Here is a 17,208-nt window from a genome sequence, read left to right on the forward strand (position 1 = left end):
CAGAGCTGGCAGCGCCGGCAGTTTTATGAGTCAGAGCAGGTGGACAGTAGGTGTGCCTCGCCGGCGCTATGCAAGGGCTCAGCAAAGTCTGAGGGCACCGTGGCGCCAGCAGCAAACGCAGGCTGACTCAACCTTCTGGAGGGGCTGCAGGTGCACAAGGCATATCTGCCATAAAGGCTTACACTAGACAAGGCTGCCGAAAACAGCAACCCACAGCTCCTGCGGGGTCCACCGGAGTTCTACCGCGCTCAGAATGCTTCCGATGGCTGAGTTCAAGGACTTGGGTAGGGCTTGTACCTTCTGAAGTCAGAGGCAGCTTTGGGTCAAATGCCCAAATAAAACTGTGCTTTTAACTGCGTGCAGAACTTTGAAATCCAGCCTAATTAGCAAGCTTCATGTTCCTGGTTTGGACCCTACCTCTTCCAGTTACTTAACCTCTATGAGCCCATGTTTTCTCATTTGTAATATAGGGATACTATTGTTTTTGAGGATTCAATTCACTGGTGCACATGCAGCGTTTAGCATAGGACCAAGGCACGCCATACACAGCAGCTGCTATTGTATTTATCCTTGGGGGTCACACCCAGCACAATGAATGGGAATCCCCTGTGCACCTGTCTGCCTCCCCCCGGACAATGGGCCTCCAAGCGTTTTGACCGACTGGTCTGGGGGTGCTATGGGCATGGGCCCCAGGCAATTCTGCTGCACTCTGGTGTCAGGGCAGAATAGAATGGCTGGAAACAGCCCACTAAGGATTCCCCTAGCATAAGGGAGCCCAAGCCGTGCAGGAACCTGGGAGGAGCCTTCGTGAGGCAGGGCACGGTGGCCTTGCCTTGGGCGACCTGGTTACAACACACTTCCCGACAAGCTGCCTCTTCCTCAGATTCCTGGGGCACTCATCCTGCCCCACCCAAAGGAGAGGCTGAGGGTCTCCTCCCAGTGACTTTGCACACACCCAGCGGTCTGGCCCAGCCCTTCTGTGCTCCCAGCAAGCACCTGTTAACAGAGCCTTTGAAATGGGTCTAAGGCAGCAGGCAGCCTTTCTGCGAACAGTTTGAAGTGCCCTGATTCACAGCGCGCTGGTCCTCGTTTTGTTCCCTGTAGCACGTTAAACTGGGCTCCCCTGCCAGCTGGCACCGGTTCTGAGGATTGGCCCCCAGCCTTCAGAGTGCGAAAGTGACACCCTTTCTGAGTTGCCTGTGGTTTCCAGGCTGCACCCTTAGGACTTTCTAAATGTTCCCTTTGCAGGAAAATAACGCCAAGCAGTCTCTTCTTCTCAACCTCTAGGGCATAAAGTTTCCAAGGCCTGGGCAAGTTTTCCTGTAACTGCAGAACATTTCACACACGTATCAGGACTGGGTCAGCCATGGCTCCTCCCACCCACACGGCTGTAAGCAAATAGTCCACAATTAGGCTTTAGTTATAAAATGCTTGGGTAGGTCCTCCTAAAATTGGTGAGAAACTCTGCATCTGGTACACGGACGACTTACTTCCTGACTGTATTATAGTCACGATTATAAACAGCCAGTGGTTCACAGTTCATGCTTGCCAGCTTGGGGCTCTTACAGCTTTCCCCACTTCTGACATCTGTGTTCTGACCTGCTCCTTCACAGACAGCCCTCTCCCTATCCCTCAGATAGCTTCCTGCTCCCTTCTGCTGGGGATCCCTCTAGAAAAAGTTGTACACTGGGCCACTGGTAAAGAACATAATTTCTTTACCATAAGTCAAATCAAAATTATGTCATTTTAACCTAAGGAGCCTCTGCAAGGAACTCGGTGGGCTGAGCTGCCTCTCGTGTATGAAAGCAGGGTCACGGCTGCTTGATGTCTGAGCGGTGGGTGGTGTTTACAGGAGCAGGAGGTCTCGCTGAGGACGTCCTCCCCACTTGCAGCTGCTCTGCATTGCCTCAACGGCTGGGCTGGGGCAGAACCAGACCGAGAGGCTGGGACACAAACATCTCTGAGCATCTCTGCACCCTCAGAGGGTGTCTTTGGTCTTCCCTCAATGCACGGGTGTCTGGCTGTTTGTCTGTGCTACTACTTGGATAAAAAACTTGCTTTATTCTTACTCCAAAAATAGCTTCCAAGACAAACAGCACCCGATGTATAGAATCTTAGAGCACACACATACTGTCATCTGCATTCATCTGTGAAGCCTCACTCTCAGCCTGAAAGGTATATTACTTTTTCATCCTCGTTTTATAGATGAGGCAACCAAAATTAGAAAAACTTGCTCCAAGTTAATCCAGCTCACAGCCTTGAACTAGCTTTTAAGCCTCTCCACCCCAGAAGCCACACTTCCTATTGTATCAAGGAAAGGATGCAATTCCAATTAATTTGATTCGCAAATACTCTGGACATCACTGAACAGTCTACAATGTGGTTCTCATCAAGGGCGACCTTGACACTCCATGACCTAGAGTTGTGGCCTTGCTGATGGCTTCACGTTTGTGCAACACCCCTTCTGGTGCAGAAGGCATCTGCTTGTCTGTCTAGTGCCCTGGAAGACAGGTCTCCCCTCTCATATCCATAAGCTAAGTGAGAATGTTCTCACTGTGGCTATTAGGCAAGGACTGAGGTCAACTTCTGGCGTCACTGGATAACCCACCCAGAAGGGCCCAGGCCTGTGCCTGCCTGTGCAGACACCCAGGTTTGATAAAACTCTGGCTATTGCTTCTGCAGCCTTGTTTCCACTTTTACATGTGGCCGAGAGATTTGAATAAACATAAGTAGTATTTAGCTATTCAAATACTTTGCATTGGTTTTAATGCTCGTAGTCATCTGAATTCTCAGCTTCCTAGAAATTCCTAGGAACAAGGTGTCACATTAGGGAAATGTGGGCATTCTAATCTTTGTCTAGAGGGGCCTGAAGCAGGGAGAGGAGGGTGGGGATGGAAAGTGTGTCACAGAGTACACTCTGGGAGGAAGGCACCAGGAAGCCCCAGGATCTGAATCACAAGTCATCATGGCCTGGCCAGTAACTGAATCACTGGAGTGAAGCCAACTTTCTGAGCAAACACACCCCTTGTGGCTGTAATAAAAGAGCAGGATGCAAAAAAAAAAAAAAAAAAAAAAAAAAAAGACAGCAGGCTACCACTTACCCTCTGATCCTGCCTTCAACTATCAATATCTTACCCCAGCTCTCTGCTCCTCATCTGCTAAAGGGGACGGCAATCTATCTCACAGGCTTGTTGGGAGGACAAACAGGAGCACCTAGCACTAATGCACCTGGAACACACAGCCGTTTAAGTGCTGGGCCCCTAGGCTTGTTAATAAGATGAAAACCACGTGTTCAGTGGGAAACAAGGGAAAAATTCAGACAGTAAAAGAAGAGTTTCAAGGTAATGTGATCAGGTAGCAACATCTACTGACAGGGTCTTGGAAGGAGTTTAGGGAGTGGACAGTCAGGCCCCCCAGGAACTGGTTTTCTATTTTCATGAACACTTATTATTTTCTATCAGAGCCTGCAGGCTGAATCCAGACTGCAGATGTGTTTGGTTGGGTCCCACAGAGGGTTAACTAAATTGTGTGTGTGTGTGTGTGTGTGTGTGTGTGTGTGTGTGTGTGTGAGAGAGAGAGAGAGTGAGAGACAGTGAGAGACAGTGAGAGAGAGAGAGAGAGAGAGTGAGAGTGAGAGAGAGTGAGAGAGAGAGAGAATGCGTGGTTTTTTTTTTTTGAGAGCTCTCATATGTATCACTAATATTTTATTCTAAAACAAGATACCAATCAAATTGTGTGTGTGTTTTAACTTTAATTGTCAACACTTGAAGAGATTTCTCCTTAAAAAGAAAAATCAGAAAATCTTACACAGGTGGGCTGGATCTGAGTAGAGGCATGCCTGCCAGCCCCTCTATTTGAACTTGTGGCACAGCCTTTACACTGTGCCTCGGATATTTAGTTCCTGGGACATGCTCAAGGATTAGGCCAGGGGACTTGGACTCATCCCTGCCCCTGCCCCTTCCTACCTTTGGCGCCCTGCGCGTGACCTGTAGCCTATCTCAGCCTCCACTTTCTCATGGGAAAAATGGGGATAATAATACTTTTCTATCTCCAAGGACTGTTACGGCATCAGATAAAATAAGCATGTGAGTGTAGTAAACATAGAGGACACTCCTGCTGAGCGTTTAGTAGCTGCATCCCCTGATCACAGCCCATGGGAAGTCCTCTGAGCACCTGCAGGCCCTGACATTCTCCCCTCCTCCTGCTGTACCTCGCTAGTGCAGGGTGGGAAACTACCTCTCCCAGTGTAACCAGCTGAATTGTATCCCCCCAGAATTCACAAGGTGTAGTCCTAACCCCCACCCCAAACAAAGCTCGCAGGCAGTGAGGCCAAGGGTAGTTGAACCTGTGACTGGCTGGCTGCATGTCCTGCCCTGCTCCCGTCCAGTTCCGAGAACACAGAGCGAAAGGAACAAGTTGCTGGCCTAGGGGGATGGAAAATAAGACGGACAGATGAGGGAGGGCTGCACAGAACGGTGGAAGACATGCTTTGGGATAGGGAAGAGACAATGAAGTGACAGTGATATTCCTTTCTAAGACACGTATGTGTAGGCTCAGAATCAGCAGAGTGAAAAAGAAAGAGAACAGCTCTCTCTCAAAACCTCAACAGAGCTCTGCCTCTAAAAGCAGATGCTTTTAAACTTGCTAACCCTTCGAAGTCTTTGTCTGCTATCTTTGATTAGTAGATTTTACCTGCCATCCAGGGCACATGTCCTTGAATAATGATGATGGTGATGAAGATGTTATTGCTATTGTTATGATGATAAAATTCAAAAAACTACCACCACTTACTGAGTACTTAGTATGTGCCAGGTAAGTAAATTCCAAGAATCATTTCATTTAATCTTCTTAGAGGTGAATTCTTTTATCATTTCTGCTTTATAGATGAAGCACAGAGAGGTTAAAAAAATCTTGCCGAAGATCACACTGATTTACGTAGCAGAGCTGGGACTCAGGGCCACCTGACTCTCAAGGTCATCCTCTCTGTCGCCACTCTATACTGCAGGCCTCTGAACATCAAAGACACAAGGAAGGAATCGGGAGAAAGCAAGGCCAAGCGTCAGCCAGAAGCACTGGACAAAGAAGACAAGGCCTCCCTTTAGGGCCTCCTGCTCCTTCAGATAGGTGGTTTCCATAGCAATGACGGTAGAAGTGGGGAGTTCAATGGCCTTGAGAGAAGATCTAAGTGAAGGACAACTGGTTGCTCTTATTTAAAAGGACTGCCCCAGATTCCAGGTAGGGCTACTGCTAAAGACGCAGGATGGTCCCATCATCCTCCTGTGCCCTAGCTAAGCTGGCAGGGAGCCATGAGAATGAGCCAATCCTGGGTAATAAATCCAGAGGAGAGAGCTGCATAGCCTGAGCAGCTGCTTCCTAACTTCACTGTGTACCTAGAGCACCTGGGGCATTTGTTAAAGAAAATCTGATTCAGTATATCTGATGCAGAGCCCAAGAAGCTGTATTTACAAGCTTTCTAAAGGATTCTGATATAGGTCCTCCTGAGAAACACCAGTGATGATTATTAGAATCTCTGCCTCTTGGTTCGACCCATGTTTATTTCTGCCTGGGTCTTAGAACAGGTCAGTTTAAAAGAATGCCACTTCCTACCTATGCTTAACTTTTCAAAGCTCTGAACAAGTCCTGGAAAATTCTAACTTCTTCTAATGACCTTAACCTACAGGATTAACCCTCCTTCAGTCTGAAACAGTTCTTAGCATTTAACACCCTTTGTAACTCAAGTCTAAATTTGTTTTCCTAACAGCTACTTCCTTTTGGAAAGTGTCTCCTCCCTGGCTTCCGTGACGCCAGACCGTCATGTTCTTGCCTGTCTAATGCTACTCCTTTCTACAGCTCTTGTTCCTTCTTCTGAGTTTGGTTTTCTCAGGGGCCCAGTCCTGGAGGGCTGGTGTAGCAGAGTGAACAAGAGCCTTTAGAGTCAGATAAATTCGAATCCTGGCTCATCACGGACTACCCCACGTTGTTTCACTTCTCTGACCTTCAGTTCCCTCATCTGTAAAATGGGAAGGGATAATAATAGTACCTACCTAACAGGGTTGTACCAGGAGGATATGAGAGAACATATGTAAATTACTCAGCACCTGCCTGACCTACAGTGGTCCTCAGTGACGGTAAGATGCCTTACCCATAAGGATTGTAGCTAAGACCAACACACTTCACGTGCATACAGCCCTGACCCTTTACCTTAATTCCAATGTCTAAATAAAAAAGCCTATCTCAATTTACACTCGAATGCTGCACAGCTGCTTCAAACACAACACACCTAAAACCCAATGCAACATAGCCGCCTGCCCCCAATCTTTCTCATGTCCCTTTCTCAATGAGTGACACCACCGTTGTCCTGGTCACGAGGCATCCTTTTGCATTAGCCCTCCTTCCAATTCCTAAAACCAAGCTTTGTCCAATAGAAATGTGAGCCACATATGTGAGGTTAAATTTTCTAGTAGCCACATGAAAAAAATTAAAAAGTGAAATTAATATATTTTATTTAGCCCAATATGACCAAAATTAAAATGTAAATCAATGTTAAAAAATCGAGATATTTTATTCTTTTTGGTACTAAATCTTTGAAGCTCAGCGTGCGTTTTGCACTTACAGCACATCTTGATTTGGATGAGCCACATTTCAAGTGCTCAGCAGTCACAGCGGCCTTATTGAACAGCATAACCTTAGACTCTGGCACTTTCTAAATTCTTTTGATTCCTACTTTGACAAACCCCGCATTTAAATTTTTCCCCATTTTCTGGTCTTGGCTCCCAGCACCTCAAGTTAGGGCTATTGCAACAGCCTCATAACCACTTATGTCCCTTATTTTCCTCCAGTCTAATCTATCCTGACCAGCATATGCTCAGATAAAGTACCATTTTCAGTTTATTTCTCTCTGGCTCAAAAAAGTTCCAGGGATTCGCCAGTAACTCCAGAAAAAGTCCAAAGGGCTCAGCTTTGCAGTCAAGATCCTCCCTAGTATTTTGGCCCCATAATAAAAATGCTCATCATAAAAGCAACTTATTGCTACATAGAGCTTACACCAGACACCAGCCTATATGCCAATCACTGTCAATACATTATCCTGCTGAATCCTCACAATCACCCTGTGAGAAATTCTATGTATTTTCATCCCCATTTTATAAATGAAGAAACTGAGGCACAGAGAGGTTAAATATGTACCTAGCGTCAAACAGCTAGCAAGCTGCTTGGCTGGGATTTGAGCCCAGGCAGTCTTACTCCAGGGGCCCAGCTGGAACCTTGCCTGCTGTATACTGCTGTAGCCTCAGGGGGCTGTCACCCCATCCTCTGGCTTTGTGGGCTGCGTTTTCAAGTCCCATCTGCAAATCTCCACCCAAGTTCTCTGCCTGCTTCTCTTGGCCAATTTAAATTCTCTCTTCTTTTAGGCTAGTTCGCATTTTTAACTCTTCCAGGAAGGGCTCCCTATCAATACTTTTGCTTATAGTGACTAATTCCCCTTACGAATTCTTGCTATATGCTTGAAGCTCAGGGGTTTCAAGGACCCCTAAGGGATGGCCCATGCATGAGATGGAGAGGCAGGGGGAGATGTGAATGAAGCCCCTAAAATTGCATGCAAAATTCGGTTGTGCGCCTATGTTTATTTTTTCTTAAGTGAGGATTTATAGCTATCATTAAGCTCTCAAAAAGGGTCCGTGGGCTTCCCTGGTAGCGCAGTGGTTGAGAATCTGCCTGCCAATGCAGGGGACACGGGTTCGAGCCCTGGTCTGGGAAGATCCCACATGCCGCGGAGCAACTAGGCCCGTGAGCCACAACTACTGAGCCTGCGCGTCTGGAGGCTGTGCTCTGCAACAAGAGAGGCTGCGATAGTGAGAGGCCCGTGCACCGCGATGAAGAGTAGCCCCCACTTGCTGTAGCTAGAGAAAGCCCTCGCACAGAAACGAAGACCCAACACAGCCAAAAATAAAAATATAAAAATAAATAAATTAATTAAAAAAAAAAAAAAAAAAGGGTCCGCAACACCATGTGTTTATTTCAATGCTTAATTGTATGTTATTTAATGCTTATTGTTATGTAACTGACTTTGTGTGTGAAAATCGTCTTCCCACTAAACCGTGGGAAGTTTAGCTCAATAATAATAGTATAGCAAGTACATTTATTCATTACTTACTACGTGCCAGCTACTAGGTCAAGTACTCTCTACAGATGATACTTCACTTAATACTGCCTGCAACTATAAGAGGTCGCATTCATTATACCTATTGAGACTGAAGCTCAGGAAGGTTAAATAACTTGCCAAGATCAGACAGCTGGAAAGTGGTAGAAACAGGATTTGAACCCAGAACTCTCCTACTTCAAAGCCACACCCTTAACCAGGCAGGTGCGTTATCCATGCCATCTTCTCTCTCATACTGACTAATGCAGAGAATGGGGGCTCAATAAATACCTGGGTTAGGTTAAGACACTCAATATAGCAACCAATACAACACATCAGCCGGTGTGAACCTATCACCCTGCGGTGTTAATGTGTACAGTGTCTGTCTTCTTAGAAACGGGATACACCTCGCTGCTCCTTCCCCCATGTACCCTGAAAAATACTGCCTGTTCCAAGCCAAAGGTTACCCTACCCTTCACAGCTCTGAGGAGCTGGGGCGGAGTCCCTGGGACTCCGATGCACCCGATCAGGGCCAGTTTCTGGGACTGTGAACATTCACCTCCAGCGTGGGCTGGCCACTTGCGTGGTGCCCAGGTTCTGAGGGCAGTGCTGCTCTGCACCCCCAGACTGTGCCCCAAACAGGTTCACAGCCAGTGGAGGTGGGCCGAGGGAGCAGCTCTCTGACGTGCACTGCAGAGGTGCAGGGTCCAGCGCCCCCCACCGTGTATGCCGAGCTTGGGTCCAGCCATGCAGAGGCACGTGTTTACCATCAAGACTGAGCGTGACCTTCACAAACAAGTTTTACTCTCTACCTAGCATAGCGAGACTGGCTGAGAAATGATTTGCTCGTATCTGCGTGGCTGGCTGAGGACAGCTGGATGTCCCATTTGTTTATTCATGAATGAATAAATAAATGAATGGATGAATTCCACAACTATTTAATACTGAAGACAAAGGCTGACACTAACAGAGTGCTTTTCCTGTGCCAGGCACTGTGTTCAGGGCTTTATATAAAGTTATTTTACTTACTCTTTACAACATCTCTGAAAAAGAAATCACTATTATTTCATTAACTAGTTTTGAAAAGAATATATGTGCATAGTCAAAATTTTAAACAGTCCAAAAGGGTAGGCAACAAAAACTAGCTGTCCTTCTAGTCTAGACTTCCCAGGGTAATCACTGTTACCAGTTTCTCCTGTTTCCTTCTGAAGACATCACACGCATACACAAACGTGATTACCCACATACCTGTTCCAAAAAATACAAATGGGAGCATGTCATGCATTGCTCTGTACCCTGTTTTTTTATTTTAACTAATATATTTGGGGGTTATGGTGAAGGTGGTGTTATTAACCCATTTTCCAGATGAGGAAACTGAAGCTCTCCAGGGCTGAAATCAACCCTGGTGTTCCTAGCCATCACTGCACACATTGCATCTGTCTGCAGGTTCTACAGGACAAGCTTGCTGGGGCTGGAGAGAGGAAGTGGAAATGATCAGAGAAGCAGAAGACTGAATTCCTGCCTTCAAAGGGCTCACTGCTTTGGGGAGCAAACAATGCTATATGAAGTGAGGAAGCCCCCTGGAACAGTGCTTCTCTATCCCTGAGTTTCTGAGTCAGTAGGTCTGGGCTGGGGGGAGAACTTGCATTTGTGCGAAGTTTCCGGTGAGGCTGACGTTGCTGGTGTGGTGTGGAGCCCACTTGTGGAGGAGCAGTGATCTAGGGGCTCCCGTCTGGAGTCGTCCCCACCCGCCGGCTCCTTCCCTGCACAGATACTGAGCACCTTGGGGTACAAGGAAACGGTCTCTGGGCTATGTTCTCATGTCGTTTGGAAATCATCCTCTCACTTCCTATAGCATCGTTTGGTTCCAAAAGGCACAGGGACTTTGCCTTGAGGAAGTGATTCCTGGCAAGGGACACAGGACCAATCTAAGGAAGGAGGCAGAACATTCCGAATGCCCATTCATCTCTTACCTGTGGTTATGTGGCTGATGGCCCTTTTGATACCCAAACCCAGAAAACAGGTGCCTTCTTTTCCATCTATGTGACAGCTGGAGTCCTCCCCATCAGCCTTCCTGAGGGATCTGCCTTGCACCCCCTCTACCCCCCTAGCTGAGCAGCGCTGGACGCTGTCTGCAATAAGATCCCTTACCCGGGCTGTTGTCCACAACATAGCCATTCTACCCTCATTCCTGGTGGGCTGACAAAGCAGCAGAACAGAGATATTTAGGATTCTGGTCATAAAGGCCTAGCATCTCACTGACTTTGAGCAGAGGACATGCTTTCTAATACTGCTAAGCAGAGAGGAGCTCACTTACATGCCCAGAGTGAATTAAGACAAACAACCGAACACCTAATGGGAGAGTTGAAAGTGAGGCAACAGGTAGACGCTGTTACATCCATTTTAGATTAAGAAGCAACTAGGTAGTCATTCTCCTGCTTTGAACAGCACAGCTGCTTGAAGGCATAGGAGTGGGGGGTTTGAGAGAGAGAAAGACTGAGGAGGACTGAGACGTGTGTGTGCAGCTCACTGACATTTACAGTCACCAGCTGGGCTGGGCATGGCCGACAAACAATGAATGTGGGCTGTTACACTGGTGATTAAAGGGCTTGTGATTCCAACAAGATGGACTAAGTCCTGAATATGAATAAGGAATATCAGTGGGCCAATAAGGCATGCCAAGTGCAAGCATTAGGAGCTCAGAGAAGACAGAGTCAGTGAGGGCTTGAGCAAGCAGACATGCACGAAGGACACAGTTCTTAAATGGATCAATCCCTTAAGGATACGAACTGGATGGGCGGTGGCAAAGGAGTGGGGAGAATTTAGAATGGTTATTGAGGGGAGCAGTAGAGAGTGGAGGAAAGCTGATTCTGTTACGTGAAAATGGGAGCCACTGAAGGTTTCTGACCAGAATGACAGGCATAGGGAATGCTATCAGAAAAACAATCCAACAACCTTTTGTAGGATGGAACGGAAGTGGGGGACAGAGAGAGACAAGTAGAGTATTTCCATGGAAGGTCTAGAGGGCAGGCAATACGGTATAGGTCATATTTACGATCAGATGGCACTGGGTTCAAATCTGGGCTGTGCCACTTCGTGTGTATGTGGAATGAGCCACTTAGCCTCACTGAACCCCGAGGTGCTCTATCTGTAAAATGGGGTAACAAGAGTGCCTACCTCACAGGACTGTAATGATTAAATGGGATCATATAGAAAAGAGCCTGGCACACGGAAACCACCCAATGTTATCTATCAGCATCAGTACTGCCATTAGGAGTTAGAGCATAAGGTTTCAAACATATGGAGGCAATTGGAATGTAAAGAAAAAGCTGGATGCAAGAGACAGGTAATGTAAGAATGAACAAGACTTCTTTCTTTGGGCTGGGCAGGGATCAACAGCCCGGAAATGGTGGCTGAGCGCTACACTTTGGAGGGAGAGCATGAAGGAAAGAGCAGGGCGCACCCCTGGGCCTTCCCCGTGTGTCGGCGGACAATAACGGCAGTTTCAAAGGAGCAGAGAAGGGGCAGGGCGACACCATCACAAAAGCTAGGGGAAGAGAGGCAGGAAGGGCACGTTAATGCTGTGCAAATATGTTTAGTCAGTTAGTTATAAATATGTTTCGTTAAACTATATCCAGAAAACACATTGGAATAGTCCACAATGTAGCTATAGATAGGCGGTGAGAATTTTAGGGGATTTTTAGTGTTTTTATGCACTCCTGCAGTGTGCACGTTTTTATTTATTTTTTTGCTCTTAATAGCTAATACTTGTACAGCACTTACACTTGCCAAGCATTGTTCTAAGAGCGTTACAGATATTAACTTACTTCATCCTCAAAACAACACTATGAGGTTGTTACTATTGTTTTTCCCAGTTTAGGATTAAAGGAACTGAGGGAGGCAGACGCTTAGAACACAGCCAAGGTCAGAGCAAAGGTAAGTGCAGGAGCCAGCACTGCGATCCCGGCAGCCTGGCTCCAGAGTCTGTGCTCTCAAACCACATGTGATGCTTTTATGATTAAAAAAAAAAAAAAAAAAAAAAAATCCCAGTAATTGTTATTCACAAAACCAGGAGGAGGGGCAGTTATTAGTCACTTTACAGGGATAAAGGAAGGAGAGAGCAAGCATAGCTCAAGGAACTTGGTGATGGGGGGGGCCCCTGAGTGAGTGGTTTCCACAGTGTGAAGGGAAGGGAGGTCGAAGGATAAGGGACCAAGAGAGAAGCATTGATTCAGGAATGGTGAGCGCAGGGGGATATTAGAGAAATGTGGCTGAAAGCCTTCTAATAGGTGAGGAAAAAAGGGAGACCAACTACCGATGCACCAACAACATGGGCGAATCCCTTAGACATCATGCTGAGTGAAGGAAGCCAGTCACAGAAGGGTGCATACTAATTCTATTTTCTTACAGTTCAAGGCAAAACTAATCTATGGTGACAAATGAGAAGGGTAGGGAGAGTGGGTGAGGAGGTAGATGAAGGAAGACTGGCTATGAAATTTGTTGCTAATTGTTGAAGCTCGGTGGCAGGTATGCGGAGTGCATCCTACTTTTGTGTATGTTTGAAAATTTCAAGGATAGAAAGTTAAGAGTAAAATTCTATGATCCTAAACACTTCCTAATCTATAACATGATAATGACCAACACCATAAGATGAGCTCTGTCATGAAAGAGTGGAAGATATTTTAATTATTATCTACTGTTTCCTCTTCCAGATCACCATCTAGCAAGTATGGCCAATGTCCACAATACAGAGGAAGTAATTTAATTGCCTTTTTAGGAGGCGCAGAGGGGATTAAAACAGCCATGATCTGGGCCCTGTGCCTACTGTACGTGGCACTCAGGCCCTGAGTCACAGGTGCCAAAGTTTAACTTGCCAGGAAGCTTCGCACCCTCCTTGCATTCACTGACCAAGAAAAAAAAAAAAAAAAAGGCCCAACTCTGGTCCCAATACCCATAACTTGTACATGCTACTGACTACATAATAGGATACTTAATTTTTCTTTCTTTCTTCATCTCACCTTCTCCCATGAAACGATAGCCAGGGAACATGCCCAACCTCCTTTCCAACACGTCTGGACTTGATAACTGCGTTGGGGAAAAGCAGTGTCTATCGAATTCCTGGAATGACCAGCAAGATGAACTTTCCATGCTGGCCCTCACACGTAAAGTATCTGTTTGTTTTGAGCCTCATGGAACCTAAAAGTTTATATATTTTCAAAGGGAAAGAACTGAAGATACAAGGGGTCCCCAAGGAAGCTTCTTGTAGTTCTAACTCATTCTCTATGTAAAAGGATTAGAGCTCTCCCTTTCAAAGCAAATTTGTTGATTCCCTCCTTTTCCAAAAAATGTTACTTGAGGGAAAACATGGACTAGGAAACCAAGCCAAGTCATTTAAGGTCCAAAGCTCATCAGCAACATCAATGCAAGTTAAATAATTTGGCACCCAAAAGGCACACTTCTACTCCAGCTCACTGAGTTCTGTAAAATTTCAGAATATCTCTGTTCACCTTAACAGGTGATATAAAATTCCTCAGAAATATGAATTAATTCAAATCCATTAAAATTGTTCTTTCAATGAGATATAGAACTTTTGAGAAAGAGGGCTGAATCAAGCAAAAGATATATCATGACAGAATGACACTCAAGACCACTGGAAAGAGGACATCAATTTAAATACACAGCATGTTACTACCAACAACTTGCTTGTTAAGGTTTGTTCTCTTAAACATAAGAATTTCACAAAACAAGATGATCAAATGGAATGCAGTGGGAAAGGATGCTGCCTGTTAAGCCCAGATAAAGAATTTCTATGGCCACTCTCAGCCCCAGATTTTCCAGGCCAGAACTATTTCAAATATTCTGCTTCTCTTGGTGTACTAGTAACTTACCAGACCACACGTCCCAAGGGCTGGCTTTACGACTACAGTCATCATACTTCTCACAAATATTTTACATCTACTTCACCCACCAGAGTCCTTCTTTAAGTCTAATTCTCTCTCTGATGGTTGGCCCTTGAGGCCAGCCACCCTGTATTACATAGTTCTCTACTTCTTCCATATACAATACACACAAAATAACTACATACTGATTTGGTTTGTTACGAGACATATGGATAGCCCTGGCAGGAAGCAATGGCTTTGCGATTTTTCCTTTTCCTAATTCAGCAAACAGAAGGGGCAATATATTCCTGGGGCTGGACACACAGCAGGAACTCAATAAATACTTTCTTCAATAAAATTATGACACAGGGATCTGTGGCAGTATTTTAGATGAGTGATGATAAGGGCCTGAACCCAATGTATAAAACTCAGAATTTCTGAAACAAATGGGGATCATGTCACATTACAAAAGGATTCCTTCAGGTAATACTTTCCCAGATGCGTTATCTCTGGATGAAGAGGTCAAGTCAGAGAAACTCACTGTATTAGCTCGGATTCTGATTATATAGCAATTAGGAACCATAACAAACATCTCTGAAGTGTAACATTTTACACAACTCCTTCTTATGCCTTGAGCACAGTTTTACTTGAGTTTCCAAAATGAACACTAGGGCATATACTTTCCTCATTCCTGTACTTATGAAAGTGAGGGTGACATAGATGTTGGTTTTAGGCTACCTGCTACCCTTGGTTTCAAAAGCAGCTCCTTATCTGGACTCTGGCCTCGGTGGCACTTTTCCCCTTATATTAAGGACGAATATAGGAAAGTACAATTGTGATGCTGCAAGCTCTGGAAAGAAAGAACTACCCCCAGATGCCTCCATTGCTTAAGTCTGCTTCTGCAGGTCAGGTGCTTATAGTGGAGGGAAGGGGGCTGCTTCCCAAGGGTAATTCATCTTATGAGTGGCACTGGGAGTAACATACACCTTCCAGCAAATGCTAATACCAATATGACAACATTAGTGCCTGTTATTTATTCAGGCATTTAACTGTAAAGTTAAACTCTTCTAACACTTAATGAGTCCAGGGACTAAATTCCTGGGAGAGATCATAAGAAATCAGCATTTAGTTGTCTGTGACCAAATACGAGTTTCAGAAGGTTGAAGTAGATTCTATCAAAAGTTTGTCCTTGGGGTATTTTCAGAAGCACATGAGATTCTTTGGAACAATTTTATGCATAATATAAGTCAAAATAAATGACACGTGTTTATATTACATGTAGAAATTACATGTAGAAATTATGAGACTGATTTTAGTAGATTGAAAATATAAACATATCCAAGTCTTATAAACAGCCATTATCTGTCAGTGTCAACATTTATAAATGAACTGACCCAGTGATCACATGATCACAGGATGCTTGTGCCTTCATTTATAAATGAAAACCATCCCCAGCTAAATTCTGGGGAAACATACCTATGTGTCACATACAGACGCTGCCATATGTTTGTATGTCACTTCTGCCTTGACCCAATGTCGAAATCTGGTATTCTATTTCTCATGGGGTATCCCAATAATGCCCCCAAGATGGAAATTTATGAAGTGCTTTCTCATATACCATCTATATCAGATGGGGTCAACTAAATACTTAATTTCACTTTAATTTCTACTTATGGACTTGTGTGAACCTCTTGAATTTAGCATGCAAATGTATGTGGTCAATAGGTAAGATATTTTTGCAGAAAACCGGAAAAGTATCAGAATCCTTTGCCTCACAAGACTCTTATTTCTTAGTAGCCTATCAGGTGCTTCCCTTCTTAATATTTAGTGTAACATTCACTTTTAGTAATTCCATATACTTCTTAAATAGAGGAAAGTATTGGTTTTTCCTTTTTGAGAGACAACCCGTTTAATGACATTTTCTTAGACGCAGATTATACCTGCACTTAAGAGGCAGCGTGGAGTGAAACACAGAAACCACAAAGTGACTAGACATTGGACTCCTAACAGGGTTGCTTTCAGAATCACCTGGGCAGTTCTGTCAGTGCGCCCAGGTCTGAAGTTCACCCCCAAACCTCCAGAATCAGAACATCAGGGTAAGTCCTGGGAAAAGTACATTCTGAAGAAGTTCCGGGTGATCTGGATGTACATTTGGGTAAAAGAGCCGCAGGGACTAGAATACATCAGGGCTGTTCAGCACAACACCTGGGACTCCCTGACTCCCCATCTGCCAAACTGGTGGCCACTCATTTGCCCTCTCTGGGTCTCAGCTTCCTCATCCTTAACAAAGGACAACAATGTACACGCTCTGCACCTCTTCTTTGCTTCTCTCTGAGTGGTCCTCTCTTTCCTGCTCTTTAGAATTACTCAGATCATTGGTTTAAGCACTTAATATTTATATATTGTCATAATGATCACGGCAGGGACAAAGTCACTAAAGTAAACCGTGTAGGGACACAAACAGGTGAATCTAGTGCCCTGAAAGAATTACGCACATGGGAGGGGGGTGTGTGGTCAGCACAGAGCTACTTCTGAAGCCCCAGAAGACTTTATAAGCGGGGATCAGCCCAAATAGGGGAGGGATGGGGCAGGGGAGCTTTCCTTACCAAGTGGGTTCTGAAGCAAGCAAGCATATGGGAGAGAAAATACTGTTCATGGATGTTTTAAAATAAAGCCATGCTCACAAATACAGTAAGCTTTCTTAGCCAGAATGTTCTGGGAAGGGCTATCAGAGTGAATTGAAATTTCTGGGTGAGTTACCATGTGCAAGGGCACGCTGTTGCCAATTTTCAGAGATAACAGCACAATACGCACATAACCCTGAACATTACTGATGGTTAAGAAGGCACTTCCGTGAAATGTCATGATTCCAGATAAAGCTGAAGAACTCTTGGAACAAGTCCATTTTTTGACACTGACACTGCTGGACTGTCCCACCCTCCTGACTCTGCCCTCGGTCTCTGAGCCCCGATCCTCCCCTGGGCATGCCTGCATGCCTCTGACTGTCCCGCTCTGTCTCCGGGCTGACATCTTTCCCTCTCCAAGTCCTCCAAGCTCAGCTGTCCTTGAAGACTTTGCCTGCGTGCTTATTTTTCCTCTCTCTGTCCTCCCTCCTTCCATCTCCCTCCAAGGGCTTGCAGAGGATTCTTTTTTTTTTTTTTTTTAAATTAATTAATTTATTTATTTTTGGCT

General features: G+C 45.2%; 1 protein-coding gene across 5 annotated transcripts in view; it reads right to left on the reverse strand.

Annotated features, from left to right (window-relative positions):
* Window positions 1-17,208, reverse strand: part of GNG12 (G protein subunit gamma 12) — a 126,947-nt gene that overhangs the window by 7,220 nt on the left and 102,519 nt on the right. The window lies entirely within an intron of this gene.

This window comes from Eschrichtius robustus, chromosome 3 (assembly GCF_028021215.1).
Source record: "Eschrichtius robustus isolate mEscRob2 chromosome 3, mEscRob2.pri, whole genome shotgun sequence".
NCBI lineage: Eukaryota > Metazoa > Chordata > Mammalia > Artiodactyla > Eschrichtiidae > Eschrichtius > Eschrichtius robustus.